We start from the raw sequence: 19449 nt of genomic DNA on the forward strand, positions 1-19449 counted from the left end.
GGACCCTTGCTCATTTTGGTATTCCAATCTGGAAAAATGGCCGGAGCTTGCCACTCATGCCTTGGAGATCTTGTCATGCCCTGCAGCCAGTGTTCTCTCTGAACGTGTGTTCAGCGCTGCTGATGGTGTGCTGACAGATAAGCGCACGCGGCTGTCCACTGAGAATGTAGACAGACTCACGTTCATAAAGATGAACAAATCATGGATTCGCAAGGACTTTTCTAATCCTGTGTTATCCTTGGGAGGCTAAAAGCTTGAGGATTTGGTAATATCAACTCACCAACCGTTTTAAGCAACTGTGGGGCAATTGATGCCACTTAACCCTAGAACGCATGACCATAAAAATCTACACTTTCATATACCTGGGGCCTTTTAGGCCCGTGTGCAAATAACATTGAATAACTCAAACTCAAATGACAAACAACTATATACATGAAGAATACCTAGAGTTTCAAAATTCTAACTAAAGTAATCTTGCAGAAAATAGAAAACAATTAACAGGGCGGGACTGCGAGGCCCCAGGTATGCGTTCTAGGGTTAAGTGGTGTCTGTGCCACAATTTTGGGAAAAAATGGAAACTCTTTTTGGAGTCCCCTTGCTGTGTCTTACGTGACGTTGGCATCGTCAATTCCAGGTGGGTTGGGTCGCTCCCCCCCCTTTTAACTGTAAGAAACTACATACACTATGGCTTGGGGTAACACAGATGATTGAGTCTGAAGAGCTGTTTACTCAGAGGTCTGCTCCAAATCTTCAGTGTCTGCTAGTCAGCGTAGAATTTTTAACTGCATCTAGCCTAGGCAATACTTTGGGCATAGTAGCCCAGCTGCGAAGCAAGCTGCACCGCCTGTGCATCTAATAAGAATTTTTAAATGCATCTAGCCTAGGCAGACTGTGGGGACCCCCAACCAAACCCAGACGCTCAGCCCCCCTACCGCCCCCCTTTCCTTGACAATACAATAATGTAACTCTTACAACTGGATGGGTGAGGATCGGTCACAGCTTTATTAACTCTTTATACTCATTCCATTAGAAAGACATTTTATTTCTAAAATAATTCAGCTTGTTGCAGCATGCCCTGGGTCTCCACTCCGGCAACTTGGCCAACAAGTGTAACTCTCCAACATGTCCTTTCTATTTCCAGGCCACGGAGGATCCTGCGTACTCGTATGCAGGACTCTGACCCCCACCCATCACTCTTAACGCCTGTTCCACTCCGTCCTGGAGTCCTGACAGGAATATGTCCAGTCCAATATCCATTAAGTGAACACCGTCGGGCCGTATGAGGCCTGCTTTATCTCCTTCCAGTTGTCGGTGTCGTACCACTACACCGCCTCTGTCTCTTCTAAATTTTGCCATCCGAATATTTATTACCCGCCTTGTCCGTTCGATGGCCGTGATGTCTCGCGCACCTTGCCATACAGCTATCGGCACAATCTCTGACCATACTATAGCTAGTTTTGTGAAAAATTCTCTGAAGCGCTCAGTGTCTAGTTTCATTATTGCCATTAGTTATGCGCTCTTGTGATGACCTAGGTTGTTTCCCCCGGCCTGTATAACTAAGATGACCAGACATCTTGCCTCTCTCCCTACCTTGATTACCTCCATTAGTACCTGTGGCCATAGCAGGCCTCTAATACCTCTCCAGTTGAAATATGTGTTATGAAACTCTAATTTCCTCCCGCCTGGGCGGACTTTCGCCCTTTAATCTGCCCAATATATATACGAGTGGCCTATCACCCACACTGTTGGCTTAGCGTCACCTGTAAAAGAAACAAACCACGTTAGGATAACAAGTCCGGTCTTATGTATCTTGCCAAACACGTGGATCACCATCTCTCTATCCTCTGAACTTCCGTTTCTGACAGTCCTGCTCTTGCTGCTTCTGTGGCCGCGCCTATGCGGAATGAGTGTGTCCCATAATCTTTGGGGTGGTTCCCTGCCGATGTTATGCATTTATTAAATATAGCTTGGAACTGGTATCTTGATAATGGCGTCCCATCAATGTGTGATAGGAACAAATTACTTTGTGATCTGATGGTTAGATATGGTTTTACTATTGTTACCCGACTCAGTGTACCGTTTGTGGGTTGTAGAAGTACCCAAGTGCCCCTGCCCGCTGGAACCATTTTCGATTTGTGTATGCGCAGACGTATTGCATTATTGCCTATGACTACGTCCTGGTGTAATAAGCCTCCACTGGTGCTAATTTTGGATTGAGGGACTAATTCGCTTATGCATAGCGCCCGAAGAAGGCGATCACAAATGCAGTAGACAGTAGTGTTGCTTCAAATTGTGAGTGTCATGTTAATGGTGTTAGGGATATGATGTGAGAAATCAGTTTTAGTGACACGGGACGGGACGTCTACACTCCTGACTTGGCTGACCCCTTTTCCACCCTTTTATGGATTGTCTGATGATGAATCTTTGTCACATCTCCCCAATTCAGTAGTTGGAAGTGAAATGCTACTCCGGTCAGACACCGCTGCGCTGACGCCCCTGATATGCCCCTCATCATTAGCTGGTGGAGAAATTCTATGGTGACTTGTGATCTGGCTTGTTCACATTGGTCAACCCGTCTGCCTGCTACTAGTCGTGTCCACTCTTCCCATGCCTTACCGTATGCTTGCCACGTCGACGGGGCAACTGACGCTCTGATTAATGGCATCAACTATTCGCCACTAGATCCCATAGGGAAGGTGGGCAACTGTTGTCCCGATGGGTGGGCATTGTGGAAGAGCTCTGTGAAAATCTGCCAATTGAATTGTTATAAAGCGTTAGCAGCAGCTTTAGACCTCTCAGCATAGTGGCTAGCGCGGACCCATACATTGTGTTTTAGGCACAGGAATGCTAGCCCGGGTAGTAGGCCTAGCACTGGGAGAGACGATGATGCCATCTTATTAATGCAGTGCGCTAAGCTGGTGTTTTTTGTTATGAAGCGTATATTTTTGTAAGCCAGGAGCGCGCCCCATATTTCTATTGCTACCACTATTGGGAAGAAAAATTATTTTCAGGGCTAGATGCAGCGAAAAATTATTATTAATTGAAAAGCTGGTGGAGCTTGGTATAGATGGCCTAATACAATGAGACCCACACACTGCTAGAAGGCCAAATATGTTTTCAGAGTTAGATGCAGAAAAAAATTATATTCAGTTTGCAACCTGATGGAGGTCAGTATAGATGGACTAATAGAACAAGTCCCACACACTGCTAGAAGGCCAAATATTTTTTCAGAGGTAGATGCAGACAAAAAATTATTTTGAATTTGCAACCTGATGGAGGTCAGTATAGATGACTAATAGAACAAGTCCCACACACTGCTAGAAGGCCAAATATTTTTTCAGTGCTAGATGCAGATAAAAATTATATTCAGTTTGCAACCTGATGGAGGTCAGTATAGATGGACTAATAGAACAAGTCCCACACACAGCTAGAAGGCCAAATATTTTTTCAGAGGTAGATGCAGAAAAAAATTATATTCAGTTTGCAACCTTATGGAGGTCAGTATAGATGGACTAATAGAACTAGTCCCACACACAGCTAGAAGCCCAAATATTTTTTCAGAGGTAGATGCAGAAAAAAATTATATTCAGTTTGCAACCTGTTGGAGGTCAGTAGAGATGGACTAATAGAACAAGTCCCACACAGATAGAAGGCCAAATATTTTTTTAGAGCTAGATGCAGACAAAAATATATTCAGTTTGCAACCTGATGGAGGTCTGTATAGATGGATTAATAGAACAAGTCCCACACACAGCTAGAAGCCCAATATTTTTTCAGAGGTAGATGCAGAAAAAAATATATTCAGTTTGCAACCTGATGGAGGTCAGTATAGATGGACTAATAGAACAAGTCCCACACACAGCTAGAAGCCCAATATTTTTTCAGAGGTAGATGCAGAAAAAAATATATTCAGTTTGCAACCTGATGGAGGTCTGTATAGATGGATTAATAGAACAAGTCCCACACACAGCTAGAAGCCCAATATTTTTTCAGAGGTAGATGCAGAAAAAAATATATTCAGTTTGCAACCTGATGGAGGTCTGTATAGATGGATTAATAGAACAAGTCCCACACACAGCTAGAAGCCCAATATTTTTTCAGAGGTAGATGCAGAAAAAAATATATTCAGTTTGCAACCTGATGGAGGTCAGTATAGATGGACTAATACAACAATTCCCACACACAGCTAGAAGCCCAATATTTTTTCAGAGGTAGATGCAGAAAAAAATATATTCAGTTTGCAACCTGATGGAGGTCTGTATAGATGGATTAATAGAACAAGTCCCACACACAGCTAGAAGCCCAATATTTTTTCAGAGGTAGATGCAGAAAAAAATATATTCAGTTTGCAACCTGATGGAGGTCTGTATAGATGGATTAATAGAACAAGTCCCACACACAGCTAGAAGCCCAATATTTTTTCAGAGGTAGATGCAGAAAAAAATATATTCAGTTTGCAACCTGATGGAGGTCAGTAAAGATGGACTAATACAACAAGTCCCACACACAGCTAGAAGCCCAATATTTTTTCAGAGGTAGATGCAGAAAAAAATATATTCAGTTTGCAACCTGATGGAGGTCTGTATAGATGGATTAATAGAACAAGTCCCACACACAGCTAGAAGCCCAATATTTTTTCAGAGGTAGATGCAGAAAAAAATATATTCAGTTTGCAACCTGATGGAGGTCTGTATAGATGGATTAATAGAACAAGTCCCACACACAGCTAGAAGCCCAATATTTTTTCAGAGGTAGATGCAGAAAAAAATATATTCAGTTTGCAACCTGATGGAGGTCAGTATAGATGGACTAATACAACAAGTCCCACACACAGCTAGAAGCCCAATATTTTTTCAGAGGTAGATGCAGAAAAAAATATATTCAGTTTGCAACCTGATGGAGGTCTGTATAGATGGATTAATAGAACAAGTCCCACACACAGCTAGAAGCCCAATATTTTTTCAGAGGTAGATGCAGAAAAAAATATATTCAGTTTGCAACCTGATGGAGGTCTGTATAGATGGATTAATAGAACAAGTCCCACACACAGCTAGAAGCCCAATATTTTTTCAGAGGTAGATGCAGAAAAAAATATATTCAGTTTGCAACCTGATGGAGGTCTGTATAGATGGATTAATAGAACAAGTCCCACACACAGCTACACGCCCAATATTTTTTCAGAGCTAGATGCAGAAAAAATTATATTCAATTTGCAACCTGATGGAGGTCAGTATAGATGGACTAATAGAATGATGCTATGCCCAAAAGATTTTACTTCACTAGGTGCAGTAAAAAAATTGGTATTCTATACACAGGTGGTATATCTTGCAACACAGATAGGCTACTCGACTGACTAACACACTCTGCAATAGGCCAAAAAGGATTAGCTTTGCTAGATTCAGCCAAATGCTGTGAAAAAAACTTGCACAGCACTGGCACAGACCTGCCTGGCAAAAACTGATAGGAACTGATGTAACCTAGTCCTGAAAAGGACTCCAATTACAATTAGTCTTTACTCCCACAATCTATCTATTTAAGAGCACAGACCTGCCTGATAAAAGTCGTAGGAAATGCTGTAACCTAGTCCTTAAAAGGACTGCAATCACAACTATTCCCTACTCCCAAGCTATCTGTAGATTTGTGCGAAAATTGGCTTGAAATTAACAAGGTATAGCGCACACAGCAACAGCGGTGCCGTCTAACACGCAGCTGCAGCAGTGAGAAAATGGTGGCGACGGGGAAAATGGCTTGGTCTTATAGGGCAAGGACATGTGACATACACTGCCAATGACACATGCACTTGCTTGTGTGAAAAAAAGCACTTCGCTCCGTGTGTGCGCTGCTGATAGGCTGACAGATTGCACCTCCCCACTGCAAATGCGGGAAAGAGAAAAAAAAATGGAGATCTTCATTGTTCCTGCAGAGATCCATCCCCTGCCCCTCCCCCCACCCCGCTGTACACTCAAACTGCGTATTAACATTAATTTTCATCATTACTGAGAAAAAATCCAGTTATGATTTTGGTGCACGAACAGTTATCGAACATAACCTCGAACAGCCGAATTTTTCTCAAATTGTTCGTGTTCGCCGAACGGCTCGAACACCGCCCAAAACAGCTCGAATTTGAGATTGGCGAACAGTTCGAGTAGAACAACGCTCATCTCTAGTTTTGAGGTTAATTGTCCGACTGCGCCACCCGTGGATTGCGGTCAGGGAGTACCACCGCTGCGAGGCAGACCGCTGAGGCTGATGTTGTGTGCGCAGCATAGAATGGGATAACTCCCCTCGGGAGGTGTATAGCCTCAGGGCAGTGAGTGTGGATGATGGAGGTGATGGTGCACGAGTGCAGCAGGAATGACTCAGAGTCTTTGCAGTGCAGTTCAGGGTCTTTACTGATGATTATAAGGTAGACCCTCCCGGGAGTACTGGCTAGCATAAGAGGCCTTGTCAGTCTGTGAGAAAGCAGGAGTTCCCCTGGCCAGGTGGAGTTGTAGGCCTCCCCGTCTGTCTGCACTCTTCCTGGCTACCTTGCTGTAAGCGAGTAGAAGTAGCCCACGTCCCTGAGTGTACCGTGTAGTGCTCACCCGTATGGCTGGTGACTTGGGGCCTTCTGTTAGCCTCCGCTCCACGACGGCGGTGCTGGTCCCTTGCTTGTGACTGAGCCTCCGGGCTTCTATGGCCAGAGGACCTGAAATCCCCTGCCGGCTGGTTTCTGCTGCTGGATATATAAGTCCTCACAGCTTCGGACTCCTGTGTCCGGTTCCTATTGTCTTCTGCCAGGGCGAGCTCTGCTCAGCTTCCAGCCCCTGGTCTTTAGCTCCTAGCTCCTACAGAGCTCCTTGCTGTTACTTTCCCTTGCTCTCACTCTGACTCTGACTGTTCTCTGACTCACTCAACCCTGCCCCAGATCCAGTTTATAAGGGCAGAATTCTCCCCTCCCAGGATTGGGGCAGGAGGATGTTGCATGTTTAAGGGATCCTGACCAGGAAACCTCCCACTTGCTCTCCGACGTAATATCTCTATTACTGTGGTGACCAGACCCCTGGGGTGCCACACATGGCTCTTGTAAGGGGCATTGCAGTTCCTCATAATTTTTGGAAAGCCTTCCATTCACTGCTTAGGCCAACAGTGCACGGGAGACCCAGTTGCTATAAATGGAAAAAAAGGTTTAGTTAATGCCCTCTGACCTCCATGTAATTTCCAAGGGGCATTGGAGTGGCTCAAAATTTTTGGTAGGCATTGCACTCACTGTATGCCCTATAACTGTGTAGCCGAACCGCTCCTTTTGTTACAGAAACATATCCTACAATACATATCTGGTTGACTGGCTTGATATTGATGTGAATTGTCCCTGTTCCTCCTGCTCTTTCTCCTTTGCCACTACCTCATCCATCATTTATCACCTGAAGCTTTGTTTTAACGGGAGTCATAGAACTTGGATAGTAGCAGGAAAACATCCAGCAATCCTCGGAGGAGGTAGGATATGCGCCAAAACGCTGACCACCTCAGGCCTAGCCGCTACTACATACATGCGCTTGCATTACAACAAAACAAAGCAGATGCTAACTTCTATCATCCTCATCATGCTCCTCACCTTGGCACTCTCAACTCCCCTGATGGAGAAGCCAGGGCCCACCGGAGGAGTCTGATAGTCCGGTGGGCTCGGCCAATGCTGCCCTAAAGCAGGCCAGGCTAAGAAAAGTGTGGGAAAGGTTACTGGGACAAATAGGGGTGGCTGGGGACCGAGTATAGACACCCGGCCACCCCCTGGAGGCTGGGGAGCAAGCGGGGACACCCGGCCACCAGGCGTCTGGGGACTGAGTATGGATACCAGGCCGCCGACACAGCCATGGCGTGGTGGCCAGATTCCGCCTCCACATGCCTAAAAGGCCCAATTTCAAGTGCAAGCAAGCAGTATGGTATTGCAGCCTGGGGGTGGGTGGGTGGCAGGCTGCATACTTGCGCTTGCATTGCAAGGAATGGGAGAGGTACAATTGAACACTGCCCTGGGACAAGGACTTGAATGGGGATAGTTGCAAGTCTGCAACGACAGGTGCAAGGTGGGAGGCATCTTCGCATGTACCATGAACAGGGGTTTGGCATGCACACACTACAGTGGAATAGCCAGCAAGCAGTATGGTATTGCAGTCTGGGGGTGGGTGGGTGGCAGGCTGCATACTTGAGCTTGTATTGCAAGGAATGGGGGAGGTACAATTGAACACTGCCCTGGGACTAGAACTTGCATGGGGATAGTTGCAAGTCTGCATCTTCTGATGCGGTTAGGATCACTTATGATGGGCACACTTTTAGACAGTGACCTGGGAGTCAGAGATGCTTCCAGGGGTCTTCCCCATGCTGTTCCCTTGTCTTTTCAGCACTTTATGCATGTGTCACACAGCACATGGCCAGATAAGGTTGTAAAATGTTAAAATGACATTTCACGGTGAATGCATTTGTCATAGTTGAAAGCAATACAAAAGTGCAAAAACGCATAAAAAATGCTACTTGTGAACATAGCCGAAGGTGTGGAGGAGTATTTTTGTTTTTGGTCATTTATTTTAACTTATACACAAGTCTTTACCCTGGAAAGGATGTTCATTAACATATTTCACAGGAAAAAAGTTTTACTTTCGTTTTTGAACGTTTTATTGTGAGCCTGTAAAAGTGGCTTAATACCTCTGACCACGTTGTTGACAGCAGTGACCTGGGGGTGAGAAATGCTTCCAGGGGCGATCCCCATGCTGTCCCCATGTCATTTGAGCACTGTCACTATCGTTTTGGGCACTTGTTAGGCTTTTAAAAGACTGCCGGGGTGCCATCGCAAAAATGCTCGAGTCTCCCATAGACTAACATTGGGCTCGTTGCTCGGGTCGAGCACCCGAGTATCACGGCGAGCTCGGCCCGAGCTTCGAGCACGCGAGCATTTTAGTGCTCGCTCAACACTAGTCTTCATCACTCAAACCGTAACAGTAACACAGTATCTGCTGGTAGCAAAAGAATGAGGGGTCGCTCACTGTTTTGTAGTGGGTGCTCAGAAGAAAAAAGGTGTACACTCTGTATCAAGAAAACTTCGGCACTCCAATAGTTATGCTTGAAAAAATTATAAATTTTATTTACATATGCCCCTTGTTACACAGAACAGGGTATGAGCCCAAGGTAAAGGAAAACAGACCAACGTTTCGACCTTTAGGGCGGTGTTTCTCAGGGTCATCACTAGGTATAAACAAACGAATAATTAATGCAATAATCCATATACAATGAATTCCATTATGTAGTGTGTAAACAGCAGGAGGATGAAAATGCATGGATATAATCGAATTAAAATATAATGTATGCACCAAATTTTTTCATAAGATAGAAAATAATAGAAGAGGCTATGCTTTATGAGAAAACATTTCACATGGGTCAAATTACAAACTTATGGATATAAACCTCATGGGAGGCCAAAGAGTCTACCAATACATTAACTGGAACTAAAGGTGCATAAAACAAAGTTCATATTACCAGTTTGAGAAAGCTGTCTCACTCAGAGTTTAGAGAACTGGAGGTATCCTATGTAATATAAGAATAGGGATTATACTTTTAAGACAGCGTAACAGGTCAGCAATGGCTAGTATATAGGTGTAAAAGACACCTATGGTCCCATTCACTCACTAGCGGTATCTTACCTGTGCCTGGGGTGAGAGTGGATAAGGCTGCACGTGATGTGGGGAAGTATGGAGTGCTGATTATTTTTATATCCAGTGCCGTATTCTCATTGGTGATTCCGGTGAGGGCGCGTACTGCGTGAGCAGAGTGTGCATCACTGGTGGTTTGAGGACCTTCAGGTCCTACAGGTCACCTGTATTACGACTTCCTGTAACATGACTCGTGACTTCCGGGAGCCGTGGAACGCATATGCGTTCCACAGCCTCCGCTACACATGAATTACGACTTCCTGTCACATGACTCGTGACTTCCGGGAGCCGTGGAACGCATATGCGTTCCACAGCCTCTGCTACACATGAATTACGACTTCCTGTCACATGACTCGTGACTTCCGGGAGCAGTGGAACGCATATGCGTTCCATAGCCTCCGCTACTACATAGCGTATTATTACAAGGGGGAAGAACTGAGTCACCAATGTGGTATGGGAGTGTATTCACGGTGGTTAGAAGGAAAAGGGACCTATCCACAGGGTGCCAAGGGAATAATCACAACATATAAATGGACGTGGAAAGTGCGGTCCTTAAAGAATGAGGAAGTGAAAATCCATTACTGATCAGGCATCCTGGAGTGCAGTGAGATGGGACTCTGGTGAGATTAATGAGTGACCTAAACATGGAGAAAAGAGAAAACAGATGAACAATATGGCTAATAAGTCTTGAATATGACAGATCGTATACAGTATGGACAAATAGACAATATAGGGAAGAGGTCTCGGAATCTATTAATAGTATATTTCATGCATATTAATACTGATGATCAAAACAATGTTTCATATTCCCTATTGAGACCTTTGGGATATAGGGTCTGAAGGGTGTGAATCCAAAAGGATTCACGCTCCTTCAACCTTCTGATCCGATTGCCACCTCTACGGGCCAGAGGTACATGATATATCACTTGATATCTCAATTGGGATATATTATGGGATTTATCCAGAAAATGTGCAGGTATGGGTAGCATAGTGCGTTTGCATCTGATTGTTGATTTGTGCTGAGATATGCGATCTCGGATATGCTGGGTGGTTTCCCCAACGTACCCGAGACCGCAAGGGCATTTGATAAGGTATACAACGTATGTAGATTCACATGTATAGTATCCCTGAATAAAGAATCTCTTACCTGAGAGGGGGTGTGTGAAAGAACCACCTTTTATGATATTAGAGCATTGGAGGCACCCCAGACATGGGAAAGTGCCCCGGCGGGGTGTCAATAAAGTGCGTTGTATTGGTCCACTTTTTAAGGGACCTACATCTGCTTTAACCAGATGGTCGCGTATATTTCGTGGGCGTTTGTGACATATCAGTGGTTGGTTGGCAAATTCAGGTATAGTTGGGTATGACTTGGTCAATAGGGACCAATGCCGTGATATACATCGTTGTATCGCATTTCCAAAGGGGTGATATGTATTAACAAATACAATCTGCTGGATTTTCTCCTGTGTGGAGGGACGTGGATTGTCTTGTTTTAGAAAACGTTCTGGATAACCCCGTTGTAAAAATTTCTGGTTCATTTCCATATGTCTAATGCCTCTGAGTCCATTATCAGAGACTATACGTTCGACTCTGTGGTGTTGAGACCGGGGTAAAGACCTTTTAATGTGCCGTGGATGGCAGCTGGAGTATAAGAGTAGGCTATTTCTGTCGGTGGGTTTGGTATACAGGTCACTATCTAAAGAGCCGGTCTCAGTTAGAGTAATTATAGTGTCCAAAAAATGGATGGAATGGAAGTCAGAGTGCATTGTGAAGGTCAAATCAGGAATGCATGTATTAAGATATGAAAAAAAAGAGTATAGTTCATGGGTAGTCCCTGTCCAAATGAAAAAAATGTCATCAATGAATCGTTTCCAATATAGTATGTATCTTGGAAAGCAGTCATGGGTATACACGAAAACGTCCTCGAAGTGTGCCATAAAGATGTTGGCATACGGAGGTGCCACATTGGATCCCATTGCAGTACCCTTTATTTGAAAATAAAAAGTGTCCTCGAAAAGAAAATAATTTTTAGTGAGGATTAGTGTGAGCAAATCCACACAAAAAAGAATTTGTTGTGGGGTTAAGGGGGTCAATGTATTAAGAAAGTTCGTGGTGGCTGCAATACCCTCCTTATGGCCAATGCTTGTATAAAGGCTATTGACATCCATTGTCACAAGTATACTGTTAGGAGGAATAGTATTGATGTCTCGCAAGGTGGTGAGAAAATGGTCAGTATCCTTAAGGTATGAGGTAATTTGAGGAATGTATGGTGTCAGAATCTTTTCGAGTGTAATGGCGAGGGGTGACAGAATAGAGTCTGTGGAAGCAACAATGGGCCTACCTGGTGGAGCTTGTAAGTTCTTGTGAATTTTTGGTAATGTATAGAAAACTGGTATGGTGGGATGATGGTTAAGCAAGAATTCGCCCAATTTGGAGTCAATGGTACCTTTTTCTAGATATTGAGAGATTAATCTGGTGATAAGATCTCTTATCTGCGATGTGGGATTGGAAGGTATCACAGAATAAGTATCACTGTCATGTAATTGTGATCTAATTTCAGTGACATAATATGCCCGGTCTAACACGACCACTGATCCGCCTTTATCGGCTGGTTTAATGATAATGTCCTTGTTATTTTTGAGGGACTGAAGTGCCTTAGATTCCTCATTGGTGAGGTTGTTTTTATTATGAAATAGTCCCCTCTTGATGGAGGAGAGGGTCTGCTCAATATCCCTATTTACCAGATCTATAAAGGTTTCGGCATGGTGATAATGGCGAGGGGGTTGGAATCGGCTTTTGACCCCTAGCTTTAAATCATTTAAAGAGAATCTGCCTTCACTCTTATTCTCAATATTTCCACTATTATCGTTTTTATCACTAGAAATATCGTTTTTGTTACTCGAAAAATGTACCTTAAGTCTTATATTCCTATAAAATCTCTGGAGTTCTTGTTCTAACGCAAATGTGTCAAGAGCTGGGGTAGGACAAAAAGAAAGTCCCTTCTGGAGGACAGTTAGTTCTGTTGACGTTAAATTATATTTTGAGATGTTGTATACAATGTTCTCCGTCCTACCTGGGAGCGTGTCGTCATTCGATTGTAGTCTTGTGGACGTCCGCCTCCCCCTCCGCGTCCTATTTTGTATGGTCGGCGTCCTCGTTGTTCTAAAAAATGACTCGGATATTGGGTACTGTGGTCGCTGTCGGTTGAGGAATTGCGGCCTGATGAGGTGTAGTAGCCCCTTCGTGGTGGTCTTGGAGTCCGGTAGGAATCGGAGGAACGCCATCTGTACACTTGATGGTGTAAGTAATCTTCTGCTTCGCGGAGAAATTTGGATTTTTTTCTCACTTGTAATTCTGTGCGATAATCGGCGATAGACTTATCAATCCTAGTCTTCAGGGTGGAGAACTCTTCAGGCGTTACCGTATTATTCAGTTGTTGTTCCGTGGTAGCTATGCGGGTGTTCAAGTCTGTTATCTCCTTCTGTAAAAAGTCAATGGTTAGAAGAATAATGTCCATAGAACATTTATTTAGAATCCCTTCAAATTTGGTACAGAAATCTTGATTGTCACTGAATAGAGTGGGGCGTAAGGAGACTCTAAGGCCCCTCGGTATTCGTTGGCTCCTATGATATTCAGCTAGAGTAATACAATGGAGATCCAACGCTGTATGTCGTTTAAGCTCTTTCTCCAAGTCTCTTGCACGTACCTCCTCAATAGGGGTATGGAGAAAAGAGCCAGGGGTAGTGACCCGTGATATGATGCCACTGGCCTCTTCTTGATTAAAGGCAAATGTTGAAAATAACATGGGTGCTACAGGAGCGGGATCCCAAAAGAACAATAAGTAGCAAAAGAATGAGGGGTCGCTCACTGTTTTGTAGTGGGTGCTCAGAAGAAAAAAGGTGTACACTCTGTATCAAGAAAACTTCGGCACTCCAATAGTTATGCTTGAAAAAATTATAAATTTTATTTACATATGCCCCTTGTTACACAGAACAGGGTATGAGCCCAAGGTAAAGGAAAACAGACCAACGTTTCGACCTTTAGGGCGGTGTTTCTCAGGGTCATCACTAGGTATAAACAAACGAATAATTAATGCAATAATCCATATACAATGAATTCCATTATGTAGTGTGTAAACAGCAGGAGGATGAAAATGCATGGATATAATCGAATTAAAATATAATGTATGCACCAAATTTTTTCATAAGATAGAAAATAATAGAAGAGGCTATGCTTTATGAGAAAACATTTCACATGGGTCAAATTACAAACTTATGGATATAAACCTCATGGGAGGCCAAAGAGTCTACCAATACATTAACTGGAACTAAAGGTGCATAAAACAAAGTTCATATTACCAGTTTGAGAAAGCTGTCTCACTCAGAGTTTAGAGAACTGGAGGTATCCTATGTAATATAAGAATAGGGATTATACTTTTAAGACAGCGTAACAGGTCAGCAATGGCTAGTATATAGGTGTAAAAGACACCTATGGTCCCATTCACTCACTAGCGGTATCTTACCTGTGCCTGGGGTGAGAGTGGATAAGGCTGCACGTGATGTGGGGAAGTATGGAGTGCTGATTATTTTTATATCCAGTGCCGTATTCTCATTGGTGATTCCGGTGAGGGCGCGTACTGCGTGAGCAGAGTGTGCATCACTGGTGGTTTGAGGACCTTCAGGTCCTACAGGTCACCTGTATTACGACTTCCTGTCACATGACTCGTGACTTCCGGGAGCCGTGGAACGCATATGCGTTCCACAGCCTCCGCTACACATGAATTACGACTTCCTGTCACATGACTCGTGACTTCCGGGAGCCGTGGAACGAATATGAAACATTGTTTTGATCATCAGTATTAATATGCATGAAATATACTATTAATAGATTCCGAGACCTCTTCCCTATATTGTCTATTTGTCCATACTGTATACGATCTGTCATATTCAAGACTTATTAGCCATATTGTTCATCTGTTTTCTCTTTTCTCCATGTTTAGGTCACTCATTAATCTCACCAGAGTCCCATCTCACTGCACTCCAGGATGCCTGATCAGTAATGGATTTTCACTTCCTCATTCTTTAAGGACCGCACTTTCCACGTCCATTTATATGTTGTGATTATTCCCTTGGCACCCTGTGGATAGGTCCCTTTTCCTTCTAACCACCGTGAATACACTCCCATACCACATTGGTGACTCAGTTCTTCCCCCTTGTAATAATACGCTATGTAGTAGCGGAGGCTATGGAACACATATGCGTTCCACTGCTCCCGGAAGTCACGAGTCATGTGACAGGAAGTCGTAATTCATGTGTAGCAGAGGCTGTGGAACGCATATGCGTTCCACGGCTCCCGGAAGTCACGAGTCATGTGACAGGAAGTCGTAATTCATGTGTAGCGGAGGCTGTGGAACGCATATGCGTTCCACGGCTCCCGGAAGTCACGAGTCATGTGACAGGAAGTCGTAATACAGGTGACCTGTAGGACCTGAAGGTCCTCAAACCACCAGTGATGCACACTCTGCTCACGCAGTACGCGCCCTCACCGGAATCACCAATGAGAATACGGCACTGGATATAAAAATAATCAGCACTCCATACTTCCCCACATCACGTGCAGCCTTATCCACTCTCACCCCAGGCACAGGTAAGATACCGCTAGTGAGTGAATGGGACCATAGGTGTCTTTTACACCTATATACTAGCCATTGCTGACCTGTTACGCTGTCTTAAAAGTATAATCCCTATTCTTATATTACATAGGATACCTCCAGTTCTCTAAACTCTGAGTGAGACAGCTTTCTCAAACTGGTAATATGAACTTTGTTTTATGCACCTTTAGTTCCAGTTAATGTATTGGTAGACTCTTTGGCCTCCCATGAGGTTTATATCCATAAGTTTGTAATTTGACCCATGTGAAATGTTTTCTCATAAAGCATAGCCTCTTCTATTATTTTCTATCTTATGAAAAAATTTGGTGCATACATTATATTTTAATTCGATTATATCCATGCATTTTCATCCTCCTGCTGTTTACACACTACATAATGGAATTCATTGTATATGGATTATTGCATTAATTATTCGTTTGTTTATACCTAGTGATGACCCTGAGAAAGACCGCCCTAAAGGTCGAAACGTTGGTCTGTTTTCCTTTACCTTGGGCTCATACCCTGTTCTGTGTAACAAGGGGCATATGTAAATAAAATTTATAATTTTTTCAAGCATAACTATTGGAGTGCCGAAGTTTTCTTGATACAGAGTGTACACCTTTTTTCTTCTGAGCACCCACTACAAAACAGTGAGCGACCCCTCATTCTTTTGCTACTTATTGTTCTTTTGGGATCCCGCTCCTGTAGCACCCATGTCATTTTCAACATTTGCCTTTAATCAAGAAGAGGCCAGTGGCATCATATCACGGGTCACTACCCCTGGCTCTTTTCTCCATACCCCTGTTGAGGAGGTACGTGCAAGAGACTTGGAGAAAGAGCTTAAACGACATACAGCATTGGATCTCCATTGTATTACTCTAGCTGAATATCATAGGAGCCAACGAATACCGAGGGGCCTTAGAGTCTCCTTACGCCCCACTCTATTCAGTGACAATCAAGATTTCTGTACCAAATTTGAAGGGATTCTAAATAAATGTTCTATGGACATTATTCTTCTAACCATTGACTTTTTACAGAAGGAGATAACAGACTTGAACACCCGCATAGCTACCACGGAACAACAACTGAATAATACGGTAACGCCTGAAGAGTTCTCCACCCTGAAGACTAGGATTGATAAGTCTATCGCCGATTATCGCACAGAATTACAAGTGAGAAAAAAATCCAAATTTCTCCGCGAAGCAGAAGATTACTTACACCATCAAGTGTACAGATGGCGTTCCTCCGATTCCTACCGGACTCCAAGACCACCACGAAGGGGCTACTACACCTCATCAGGCCGCAATTCCTCAACCGACAGCGACCACAGTACCCAATATCCGAGTCATTTTTTAGAACAACGAGGACGCCGACCATACAAAATAGGACGCGGAGGGGGAGGCGGACGTCCACAAGACTACAATCGAATGACGACACGCTCCCAGGTAGGACGGAGAACATTGTATACAACATCTCAAAATATAATTTAACGTCAACAGAACTAACTGTCCTCCAGAAGGGACTTTCTTTTTGTCCTACCCCAGCTCTTGACACATTTGCGTTAGAACAAGAACTCCAGAGATTTTATAGGAATATAAGACTTAAGGTACATTTTTCGAGTAACAAAAACGATATTTCTAGTGATAAAAACGATAATAGTGGAAATATTGAGAATAAGAGTGAAGGCAGATTCTCTTTAAATGATTTAAAGCTAGGGGTCAAAAGCCGATTCCAACCCCCTCGCCATTATCACCATGCCGAAACCTTTATAGATCTGGTAAATAGGGATATTGAGCAGACCCTCTCCTCCATCAAGAGGGGACTATTTCATAATAAAAACAACCTCACCAATGAGGAATCTAAGGCACTTCAGTCCCTCAAAAATAACAAGGACATTATCATTAAACCAGCCGATAAAGGCGGATCAGTGGTCGTGTTAGACCGGGCATATTATGTCACTGAAATTAGATCACAATTACATGACAGTGATACTTATTCTGTGATACCTTCCAATCCCACATCGCAGATAAGAGATCTTATCACCAGATTAATCTCTCAATATCTAGAAAAAGGTACCATTGACTCCAAATTGGGCGAATTCTTGCTTAACCATCATCCCACCATACCAGTTTTCTATACATTACCAAAAATTCACAAGAACTTACAAGCTCCACCAGGTAGGCCCATTGTTGCTTCCACAGACTCTATTCTGTCACCCCTCGCCATTACACTCGAAAAGATTCTGACACCATACATTCCTCAAATTACCTCATACCTTAAGGATACTGACCATTTTCTCACCACCTTGCGAGACATCAATACTATTCCTCCTAACAGTATACTTGTGACAATGGATGTCAATAGCCTTTATACAAGCATTGGCCATAAGGAGGGTATTGCAGCCACCACGAACTTTCTTAATACATTGACCCCCTTAACCCCACAACAAATTCTTTTTTGTGTGGATTTGCTCACACTAATCCTCACTAAAAATTATTTTCTTTTCGAGGACACTTTTTATTTTCAAATAAAGGGTACTGCAATGGGATCCAATGTGGCACCTCCGTATGCCAACATCTTTATGGCACACTTCGAGGACGTTTTCGTGTATACCCATGACTGCTTTCCAAGATACATACTATATTGGAAACAATTCATTGATGACATTTTTTTCATTTGGACAGGGACTACCCATGAACTATACTCTTTTTTTTCATATCTTAATACATGCATTCCTGATTTGACCTTCACAATGCACTCTGACTTCCATTCCATCCATTTTTTGGACACTATAATTACTCTAACTGAGACCGGCTCTTTAGATAGTGACCTGTATACCAAACCCACCGACAGAAATAGCCTACTCTTATACTCCAGCTGCCATCCACGGCACATTAAAAGGTCTTTACCCCGGTCTCAACACCACAGAGTCGAACGTATAGTCTCTGATAATGGACTCAGAGGCATTAGACATATGGAAATGAACCAGAAATTTTTACAACGGGGTTATCCAGAACGTTTTCTAAAACAAGACAATCCACGTCCCTCCACACAGGAGAAAATCCAGCGGATTGTATTTGTTAATACATATCACCCCTTTGGAAATGCGATACAACGATGTATATCACGGCATTGGTCCCTATTGACCAAGTCATACCCAACTATACCTGAATTTGCCAACCAACCACTGATATGTCACAAACGCCCACGAAATATACGCGACCATCTGGTTAAAGCAGATGTAGGTCCCTTAAAAAGTGGACCAATACAACGCACTTTATTGACACCCCGCCGGGGCACTTTCCCATGTCTGGGGTGCCTCCAATGCTCTAATATCATAAAAGGTGGTTCTTTCACACACCCCCTCTCAGGTAAGAGATTCTTTATTCAGGGATACTATACATGTGAATCTACATACGTTGTATACCTTATCAAATGCCCTTGCGGTCTCGGGTACGTTGGGGAAACCACCCAGCATATCCGAGATCGCATATCTCAGCACAAATCAACAATCAGATGCAAACGCACTATGCTACCCATACCTGCACATTTTCTGGATAAATCCCATAATATATCCCAATTGAGATATCAAGTGATAGATCATGTACCTCTGGCCCGTAGAGGTGGCAATCGGATCAGAAGGTTGAAGGAGCGTGAATCCTTTTGGATTCACACCCTTCAGACCCTATATCCCAAAGGTCTCAATAGGGAATATGAAACATTGTTTTGATCATCAGTATTAATATGCATGAAATATACTATTAATAGATTCCGAGACCTCTTCCCTATATTGTCTATTTGTCAATACTGTATACGATCTGTCATATTCAAGACTTATTAGCCATATTGTTCATCTGTTTTCTCTTTTCTCCATGTTTAGGTCACTCATTAATCTCACCAGAGTCCCATCTCACTGCACTCCAGGATGCCTGATCAGTAATGGATTTTCACTTCCTCATTCTTTAAGGACCGCACTTTCCACGTCCATTTATATGTTGTGATTATTCCCTTGGCACCCTGTGGATAGGTCCCTTTTCCTTCTAACCACCGTGAATACACTCCCATACCACATTGGTGACTCAGTTCTTCCCCCTTGTAATAATACGCTATGTAGTAGCGGAG

Source organism: Phyllobates terribilis, unplaced genomic scaffold (genome assembly GCF_046119375.1).
Source record: "Phyllobates terribilis strain yellow unplaced genomic scaffold, ASM4611937v1 Scaffold_4__5_contigs__length_816908805, whole genome shotgun sequence".
Taxonomy (NCBI): Eukaryota; Metazoa; Chordata; class Amphibia; order Anura; family Dendrobatidae; genus Phyllobates; species Phyllobates terribilis.